This window comes from Cupressus sempervirens, chromosome 9 (assembly GCF_028749045.1).
Source record: "Cupressus sempervirens isolate cs-2001-9-10 chromosome 9, ASM2874904v1, whole genome shotgun sequence".
Taxonomy (NCBI): Eukaryota; Viridiplantae; Streptophyta; class Pinopsida; order Cupressales; family Cupressaceae; genus Cupressus; species Cupressus sempervirens.
The window spans coordinates 659627674-659638492 of NC_143126.1; the positions used below are offsets into that span (position 1 = coordinate 659627674).

The 10819-nt window shown below is 36.9% G+C and overlaps 1 pseudogene across 1 annotated transcript; it reads left to right on the forward strand.

Annotated features, from left to right (window-relative positions):
- The first annotated feature begins 4111 nt into the window (after positions 1-4111).
- LOC149540471 (uncharacterized) lies at positions 4112-10477 on the forward strand (annotated as a pseudogene). Its single transcript, XR_016356404.1, has 8 exons — positions 4112-4426; positions 4531-4841; positions 4941-5095; positions 5360-6369; positions 6477-6770; positions 6882-7458; positions 7960-8578; positions 9299-10477. The product of XR_016356404.1 is annotated as an uncharacterized LOC149540471 (transcript).
- Positions 10478-10819: the final 342 nt, after the last annotated feature.

Sequence of the window (10819 nt, forward strand, 5' to 3'; positions counted from 1 at the left end):
AGATGGTGAAAAGGTTAGAGGATGACATTGTGAGAGGAGCGAAGGGAGAGAGTTAAAGAGTGCAATTAGAGAGAGAGAGAGAGAGAGAGAGAGAGAGAGAGAGAGAGAGAGAGAGAGAGAGAGAGAGAGAGAGAGAGAGAGGGTGAAAGACATGATGTGGAGATAAATAGTAATTAGGGGATAAAATGTTAAGAGGCTATGGGAAAAAAGAGAAAGATAAGAGAGGGGAAGAGATGAGGTAGAAAGAGACAACATGGTGGGAGAGAGAGATGAGATGGAGAGAAAGAGAGTAATTAGGGAATCACATGGATTTATTTGGGTATGGGGGAAGGGAGGGAGGAAGAGAGAGAGTGAGGGGGGAGAGAGAGAGAGAGAGAGAGAGAGAGAGAGAGAGAGAGAGAGAGAGAGAGAGAGAGAAGGTAACAATTGGTCAGAGGAGAGAGATGATAGAGTGGAAGATAGTAATTAGTGATAAGGGGGATGAGATAAAGAGAGAGAGGAGAAAGAGGGTTTGAGACACAGGCTTTATATATGGTAATTAGGGAGAGGATATAGTGAGAGCGAGATGGATATGAGAGAAAGGGAGAAGGAGAGAGATGAGGTAGAAAGAAAGAAAGTGAAAGAAAAAGATGCATGAGACAGGGAGAGTAGGCAATAACAACTCAAGGGGACATGAGAGTGAGTGAGAGAGAGAGAGATGGGATATACCATATAAGACATGAGGTCAACATAGAGAGAGATTGTGAGAGATAATGACACATGTAAGCAAGAGATGTTGTGAGATGTGAGGTAGATATAGATGGTAAATAGGGAGGCAAGATTGTGTGTGTGTGTGTGTGTGTGTGTGTGTGTGTGTGCGTGTGTGTGTGTGTGTGTGTGTGTGTGTGTGTGTGTGTGTGAGAGAGAGAGAGAGAGAGAGAGAGAGAGAGAGAGAGAGAGAGAGAGAGTTTATAATAGAGTAACTAGTTCATGTGAGATATATGAGGGAGAAAGAGAGAAAGAAGAGGGCCTAGAGGGTGAGCCACGAGCTAGGGCTATATGGTAATCAAGAGGAATAAATGTTGAGAGGGGGAGGGATATAAGAGAAAGAGGGAATGGGATATGGAATAGGGGATAGATGGGATAAATATAATAATTAGGGCATAGGATAGATGGAGATGGTAATGAAGGAAGGAAGAGAGGATAATAGTGATAACTGTGCAGGGGGGGGGGGGTGTTAAATAGGAGAAGATATGCTAAGAGGAGGGTGGGGAGAGAGGGAAAGAGAGTAATTATGCCCAGAGATATATGTATGTATATGTTTGGGAAAGAGAGATGTGAGAGAAGAGAGTAAGAGACATGATGTAAAGATATATGAAGTATTTAGGAGGAAGCAATGGCTAGAGGGAAAGGGAGATGGAAGAAAGGTAGAAGGGCGAGTGGGGAGAGATAGAGGTAAATATAGAAAGAGGATAATTTATGCCCAAAATAGAGGGGAGGGGGAGGCGTGAGGTAGACATAGTGTACAAAGGATGAGAGATAAATAAACATGAGAGAGTTGTTAAGCCTTATATTTAATGATTAATAAACAAACTATTTATTATAAAATTTGAAGCCTTAATAACTCTCTAACTCTTGATTTCCTTAAAGAAGTCCCACTGCAACCTTTGCTCTATTGCAAATAATAATCTAACTTTAAGGATAAAACTTATGTTAACACTAATGAAAATGAAAAGTATAATTTCAATCCAAATTTTAATTCTAATTACTTGAATAAAAATATACATTTTGATCATATTAATTAATATATATGTGGTGATTTTTAAAAATAAAATAAAATTCAAAGGGAATCTATTGCATTAAGCATATTTTTGAAGTGAATATATAAAATCTAAAATTTATCATAAAATATAATATATTTAATAATTATTATTTATTCTTATAGATTAATAACAATAATTTCTTTCATTCTTCCATCGCAAGTGCTATTAGCTTATATTATTTTATATATATAAAATAATCTGAGAGATATCCTTCAAGAAGTGCCTATTTTCATAAATTGCCCCAGTGCAATAAGCACCTCAAAAAGATATCTCTGGGCTTTATATATATATATATATATATATATATAGAGAGAGAGAGAGAGAGAGAGAGAGAGAGAGAGAGAGAGAGAGAGAGAGAGAGAGAGAGAGAGAGGGGCTGTAAATTAGAGAGAGAGAGAGAGAGAGAGAGAGAGAGGCTGTAATTTACACAGAAAAATATATTCATATTAAAAAATTAAAGCCTTGATATCTCTCGGCTTATTAAAACATTTTGCGATTAAATATTTTAAGAATGTTAGAACAAATAATGTTAGAAAGTGACATTAGAGTTAATACACCTCTAATAAGACCCTATTTTTATCATTAAAATTTTAATAATGTTAGTCATATGATGAAATAAATTAAATAATTATCTGAGACTACTAAATGAAATATCATCAATAGTTTATTATTTGTATAGTTCTTATTGTATTTTACATATAATTCCTAAACATTACTTATATTATCGTAATAAAGATTCCAAAAAAAATTATAATAGTTATCTTTATGTTAAAATATATTCTTTTATCCAAATTGAAATAAACATATATTCATTTCTTACTCTATGTTAATTTATCTACACTTAAATGCACTACTTCTCTCACTCCCAAATAAATGACCATTTTTCTTTGGATCATAGCCAACTTTTAGAACACCAATCTTGTAAATAAAATGAGTTCTTATAATATTAATATCTTATATTTATAAAGTGGAAATTAATGAGCAATAAAATATTAATTCCTGTGTAACCCTAAATAGGGCTTCTTACATGTGAGCATTTCTGATTATTTCTCTTTAATTTTTGGTGCAGGATGGTGGGTGACGACAAAAATAATAATTCATTTTTTTCTTTTACTAATATGTAGTGAGTTTACAATTAATTATGCTTCACATATAAAGTACTATTAATTAAATTGGTTTAAAGATAATATATTTACATTAGATTCTAATTTATCCTTTGGTTTATTTAGATCATAGATATTAGTAGTTTAATTGCTACAAAATGCTTGAACATTTTGTAATTAATCTTAAGATAAAAATAATTATAATTTTTTTCTACAATGTTTGGATACATAGCTATTTTTCTAGAGACAAGTAACATATCATGAGAGTGAAGATAGATCAAATTGTTTAGGGGAGAGGACCCAGTAGTTGAACGGGTTCCAATTGTTGTGATAGTAATTGTTCACTTAATGTCCAATTTTTTTGAAAAAATTGTACCAATACTTATGACTTTAAAGTTGTTGGTACAATGATGATTACCCAAAATTGAATGAAAATGTACCTTTTGTTTTAAAAAGTAACCAATGATGTGATGCCACATCAGCTGTTCAACTATGGGTACCCTTTATGCGCTATTATTGGTCTCATTTTTTTTTTGGCCTGTTTTGGACAACTTGGCAAAAAGCATGCTGGTGTGGCATCATAACAGGTGACGTGGACTTGAAACCTTAGTTATAAGTAGGCGACTCGCCAAGTAGTAAAAAACTGGGAGCGATTTGAAAATTTTACGTAAGGTTTTGATAAGCGTGAAGTTAGGGTGTTCAACTAGTGGGTCCTCTCCTCTAATAGAGATTTTAAATCAAGTGATTTGTGCATGCATAGAAGTAGCTAAAAAGATAGAAGATACTTTTTTTAGTGGTAGTACAAACAACTTTTAAGATAACGCAGTAAGATGTAACAAGTAGAGGGAAACGAGGAATCCATTATTTTATTTTTGTGTTGACGATGTAAACAAGAGGAAAACTTACAAACCTCCGAATAACTTATATTTTAATATGATGGCTTTCTTCCCATTGAAGACGCGAGATCTCCCACAAATTTTCTTACATTCATTATTACTACGCGACAAACAAATAGTGGAAGTGCAGTTCAACGGCCACTGGTGCAGAACAAAGTTGCAGAAGATGCTTTTCGCACATGCTTTTTCTTGGCAACGGTTATCCTGCACTTTTCTTTCGCCTTTACAGCTGGACAACACACGTCTATTAAAGACTGTGGATCTCCTCTTTTGTGTACATACATTTGCTTAACCCTAAGTCATATCTTGTTCAAATCTCATTTACACAGCTTCCCTCTTTCGTAAATTCAGTAAGAGAAAAATGGGCAACACTTGCTGCTGCTGTTCAGGCTCTGCTCTTGATCAAGTAGATTATCAAGATATATTTGATAAAGTGATCCAAGTGGAAGATATGAGTCACATTGATGAACTCATTTCTTACATAGACCAGCTCTTAACTGCCATTGACCAGAGAAACTTTCAATCGATTGCCCACCTTGCCAAGACAAATCGGGTGACTGCCTCTCTCAATTCGAGCAATGGTTTACTGGAGAAGACACTGACGCGATCTAAACACGTGTGCAAGGTCTAAATCCATTTCCTTGTCATATTAAGCTTTTTGATGTACATAATTGAAGTTTTAATAGGAAGTTTTAATAACAATTCTGTTGAATATGTTTTTGAGTGCAGAGGGACATTGTTCCAAATCTTAACCGTGAGACACGGAAATTGGTGATAGATGTGACGAATCAAGGAGCGCAGATAATGTGGGTGGGAGTAGCGCTCTCAGTTGTGGGTTTTGTGTTGGAAAGAATTGAGCAAGTTTCTTCCAACAGAGAGGAATGCATAGTGCTGCTGAAATACATGTTTAACCTTGCAAAATACATCAAGCAGTTGGAGGATCACTTGGGTAATCAAGAGAAGCTGAAAAGGGTTCTCCAATTCATTGTAGAAGGTTCCCTCCTCTGCATATCACAAATGCAGTCTCATCCACTTTCCAAGTAATTCAAATTTATGTATTGTAAATTTTATTTGGTCATTTGTCCGTAAATCGACTCCTAATAACGATGAATCTTTGTTTACTTTTGATGGTCACGTAGATTTTTTGCTGCTCCGGTTACGGCTGATGATTTGCAGAAATTACGAAGAGCACTTGGGCAGGAGTACTCGGAGCTCACAATGGAATCAATAATTGCTGTGCTGAATAGGATTCCAGTTGTGTTGCCTCCATCCCAGGGAAGAACTCCTCAAGCAGGTGTTAATTTCTCTCGTCTTTCTTTATTCAGTAGCTGTTTAGGCTAATTTAGTCTATTTAGATCTCTTAAATTATAAGTAAAATTATGTTGAGTTTAATAGTCACTCATCCAAAACAAATAGTATTTTTGGTGTAAATAGATCTATCAGCAATCAAAAAACTTTAAAATGATCAACTATTAGTACATATATATAATATCTTTAATTTTCTTTCATTTTTATTTTAACACATTTTCTAATAAAAATTAATTTGTGTTTGTTGTAGTGGGTATTGAGGAAGCAAGAAATGATGTTACACGGCTTCTAGATATGGAAAGCAAATCAGTTAAAGCAGTGGTTATTTATGGTCATGGTGGGATAGGAAAGACTACTTTAGCAGAAACAGTTTTCAGCAAACTCGACCTTCAGAACTACAAATATTGCAAGGTCTATTTAGAGCAGAACTGTTCAGAGGCTGATCTGAAAGTTGCACAGCAACAAATCTTAAGAGACCTTTATGGCCCTAATATTGACTTGAGAAGTTTGAATGAAGGTCGGGAACTATTGTCCGAATATTTTAAAGAGCAATCCTCTAAGCCTGTCTTTATTTTTGTTGACAATGCATTGGAGCAAAAGCACCTGGAAAAGCTACTGCCTATTAGTGACCTGGCGTCACTTCGACAGCAGAGCAGGATTCTTCTTACAACAAGAAATCTGAATGAGACCAGTATGTTGTTACAGCCAGGAGTTGAACGATGCCATTATCCAGTATCTTGTCTTCCACAAGACAAGGCACAAGAAATCTTGTGTGAGTTGGCTTTAGATAATGCCCACGCATGTTTTGATCCCACCATAGATATACACGGTCTCCTCGAAATATGCCAGGGAATTCCACTGGCATTGAAAATGGCAGGGCCGAAATTACGTGAGCATGCACAAAATGTGGCAGCTTGTAGAGAGAGAGTGGAATATCTCAAGTCATGGTTGCTACGAGGAGGGGAAGGCGAATTAAGTGAGCGTATGGTGGACTTTGTTTATAATCGCTTGGATGCCTCTTGTAAAGAGGCATTTCTTGACATTGTCTTCTTCTTTTCTAATTGGGAGCGACAGAGGGTGGTCTTTAGTGTTGGAGCAACAGAGTTTGAAGAGATTGAAAGGGCTGCGCTTGTAAACGTCACAAATTATGGCAAGGTGAATGTTCACGATATAGTGAAAGCACGAGGGAGAATGTTGTCGAGAGATGGGGAGAGAATCACCGACTTACGATCTCTCACTGATGCTCTCCAAGATCCAGAGGTATTTATTTTGGGATATAACTTTATAGAATCAGTTATGGGAAATATTTTGAAGATCAATTAGTGCTCTACATTTGATTTACTTTTGAGTTGCACACATTTTTGCAGAGCATAAAGAAAATAAAGGGGATCGCTCTTAATGAATCATGCGAGCTAGACGCACGTCATCTGAATATGATGAAGAGATCTTTAAGAGTTTTGAGCTTGACAGGAAACACAAGAATAATAAATGGAGAATGTAGAGGAGCCTTTGAAAATCTAAGGCTGCTTAGCATGGAGAATCATAAAAATTACTCATGGATGGATGTAAGTAAACATCCAAGATTATCAGCAATCATTTTGAGAAATGAAAAAGTCTCCAACGTCCCCGACATAGACTACGAAGATTACAATGTCCCTGAGGCAAGATCTACAACTTCTATCTGATTTATTATACTATTTCCGGAAAAACAAATTAATTTTGATTTTTTTTTCAAGACATTTTTAACTCGAAACGATGAAATTGTTTTGCAGTTTGCGGCCACCATCCCGTCTTCATTGAGATATGTATATATAGAAGGTGTTAGATTAACTAATCTTATCGCTACACTTTGCCAAGTTCAATTTCTGAATTGTCTAACATTACGACACTGTAGTGGGTTTAATAGCCTTCCAAAAAGCATTAGTAACCTTTTTATTTTGGAAGAGTTGAATTTAAGCTCTTGTTCCGGCTTGGAGAGCCTTCCAGACAGTTTTGGTAGTTTGTTTTGTTTACAACATTTGGATTTAAGCTCTTGTTCCAGCTTGGGGAGCCTTCCAAACAGTTTTGGTAGTTTGTCTTGTTTACAACATTTGGATTTAAGCTCTTGTTCCAGCCTGGGGAGCCTTCTAGACAGTTTTGGTAGTTTGTCTTGTTTACAACATTTGGATTTAAGCTCTTGTTCCAGCCTGGGGAGCCTTCCAGACAGTTTTGGTAGTTTTTCTTGTTTACAATATTTGTATTTAAGCTCTTGTTCCAGCCTGGGGAGCCTTCCAGACAGTTTTGGTAGTTTGTCTTGTTTACAACATTTGTATTTAAGCTCTTGTTCCAGCCTGAGGAGCCTTCCAGACAGTTTTGGTAGTTTGTCTTGTTTACAACATTTGTATTTAAGCTCTAGTTCCAGCCTGAGGAGCCTTCCAGACAGTTTTGGTAGTTTCTCTTGTTTACAACATTTGGATTTAAGCTCTTGTTCCAACCTGGGGAACCTTTCAGACAGTTTTGGTAGTTTGGCTTGTTTACAACATTTGGATTTAAGCTCTTGTTCCAGCCTGGGGAGCCTTCCAGACAGTTTTGGTAGTTTGTCTTGTTTACAATATTTGTATTTAAGCTCTTGTTCCAGCCTGGGGAGCCTTCCAGACAGTTTTGGTAGTTTGTCTTGTTTACAACATTTGTATTTAAGCTCTTGTTCCAGCCTGAGGAGCCTTCCAGACAGTTTTGGTAGTTTGTCTTGTTTACAACATTTGTATTTATGGTCTTGTTTCAGCTTGGGGAGCCTTCCAGACAGTTTTGGTAGTTTGTCTTGTTTACAACATTTGGATTTAAGGTCTTGTTCTAGCTTGGGGAGCCTTCTAGATAGTTTTGGTAGTTTGTCTTGTTTACAACATTTGGATTTAAGGTCTTGTTCTAGCTTGGGGAGCCTTCCAGACAGTTTTGGTAGTTTGTCTTGTTTACAACATTTGTATTTATGGTCTTGTTCCAGCTTGGGGAGCCTTCCAGACAGTTTTGGTAGTTTGTCTTGTTTACAACATTTGGATTTAAGGTCTTGTTCCAGCTTGGGGAGCCTTCCGGACAGTTTTGGTAGTTTGCCTTGTTTACAACATTTGGATTTAAGGTCTTGTTCCAGCTTGGGGAGCCTTCCGGACAGTTTTGGTAGTTTGTCTTGTTTACAACATTTGGATTTAAGGTCTTGTTCCAGCTTGGGGAGCCTTCCAGATAGTTTTGGTAGTTTGTCTTGTTTACAACATTTGGATTTAAGGTCTTGTTCCAGCTTGGGGAGCCTTCCAGGCAGTTTTGGTAGTTTGTCTTGTTTACAAAATTTGGATTTAAGCTCTTGTTCCAACTTGGAGAGCCTTCCAAACAGTTTTGGTAGTTTGTCTTGTTTACAATATTTGGATTTAAGCTCTTGTTCTAGCTTGGAGAGCCTTCCAGACAATCTTGGTAGTTTGTTTTGTTTACAACATTTGTTTTTATTGTCTTGTTCCAGCTTGGAGAGCCTTCCAGACAGTTTTGGTAGTTTGTCTTGTTTACAAAATTTGGATTTAAGCTCTTGTTCCAGCTTGGGGAGCCTTCCAGACAGTTTTGGTAGTTTGTCTTGTTTACAATATTTGAATTTAAGCTCTTGTTCCAGCTTGGGGAGCCTTCCAGACAGTTTTGGTAGTTTGTCTTGTTTACAAAATTTGGATTTAAGCTCTTGTTCCAGCTTGGGGAGCCTTCTAGACAGTTTTGGTAGTTTGTCTTGTTTACGATATTTGAATTTAAGCTCTTGTTCCAGCTTGGGGAGCCTTCCAGACAATTTTGGTAGTTTGTCTTGTTTACAACATTTGGATTAAAGCTCTTGTTCCAGCTTGGGGAGCCTTCCAAACAGTTTTGGTAGTTTGTATTGTTTACAATATTTAGATTTAAGCTCTTGTTCCAGCTTGGGGAGCCTTCTAGACAGTTTTGGTAGTTTGTCTTGTTTACAACGTTTGTTTTTATTGTCTTGTTCCAACTTGGAGAGCCTTCTAGACAGTTTTGGTAGTTTGTCTTGTTTACAACATTTGAATTTAAGCTCTTGTTCCAGCTTGGGGAGCCTTGCAGACAGTTTTGGTAGTTTGTCTTGTTGATAAGATTTGTCTTTAAGCTCTTGTTCCAGCTTGGGGAGCCTTCCAGACAGTTTTGGTAGTTTGTCTTGTTTACAAGATTTGTCTTTAAGCTCTTGTTCCAGCTTGGGGAGCCTTCCAGACAGTTTTGGTAATTTAAAAAAATTGGTGAAACTATATTTAGTCAAATGTACACAACTATCTTTGTTGCCTGAAAGTTTTGTATATCTTGCTTCCTGAAACATTTGGAGTTGCGAGACTGTGAGAAGCTCACGAGTCTACCTCAAAATGTTGGTCAGCTGAAGTATTTAGAATATGTGAGCATGCAAGGATGCAGTGCAATACAGAGCCTCTCTGGTGATTTCGAATGTTTGAGTTCACTTACTGCCGTGAAGGCTTCAGAATGTTCTCAATTGGAGGAAAATACAATTGATACGTTAGCCAAGATGAAGGGATTGATGGTGGTGGATATAGAAAAAAGCCCCAAGTTGAAAGAGCGATGGGAACAAGTGAAGGAGCATTACTCCTTAGCAGTAGTGGGGTGCGGAAGACAGGTAATTTATTTCAGAGATTCAGTGATGAAATATACCTAGATCATGCAGATGTGGTGAGTAGAGCATTTTTTCACAGCGAGTCAAAATTCGTGCATATGGATGAGAATGGGCAGTTCGGGGAGTGGCCCAGTCCGGCAGCTGGGGTAAAACTGTGGGTGTTGGTGGGAACCGGTGAAGAAGTGGATGGAGGTGGTTGCTTCTGCCACATTTGCCCAGCGGCACAGTTGCCTGGATGCCACCTGACAACAGGGCGAGGCTACTCTTCACCTATTCCGTGCAGCATTTTTACAGGATACATATTGTTGTGTTAAACGAGGACGATTTGGGGGTTGGGAATTGCATTGTGAGCACATCAGTGTGGGCAGATGAAGAGGGGAGGAGGAGACTTGCTCTCGATCACCTCCAATTCATACTGCCCGACTTTCTGAGCACGAAGACTTGCTCTCGATCACCTCCAATTAAGTTTCTGCAAACCACCTATTACTATCTCACATAGTATTCATGTATGGCATTGCGTCCTCGGCTTTCTGGCAGGCGGCCATGAGGAGTGCACCAAAATCCAATCATTTCGAAGCAATTCAAGGCAAACAGTTGTGTCAAATTATACATCTCCCTTCTTTACAAATTATCTAGGTACCTACTGGATGCTGTCCTACCGAATATTGCATGAGATCAAATTATCTCCCTTGTTTTCACAGTGAAGAACCCCCAAATGGAATAAAATTGAGCATTTCTGAACTTGATTTCTTTAATTTTATAAATTTATATATTTGTAAAAATGACCAATCTTGATAACAATTCCTGAAAGTGATACAAATTTTTAAAATAGATCTCGAGTTCATATTACAGGTGGAGGATCAACTTGTCTAAATCAGAACTTAAAGATATTTGATTTGTTAGAATACTTTTTTTAATAACATTAGTCAAAATTAAATTATTATTATTATTATCTAACTTTTTATAATTACATTAATTAGAGTTAGATTATTTTTTAATAGAAAATCTATTAGAATATCTGTAATTTCCATTTTAATCATATTTCTTTCTCATTTGCTATATTTATTTGTGATATTTTTGAAA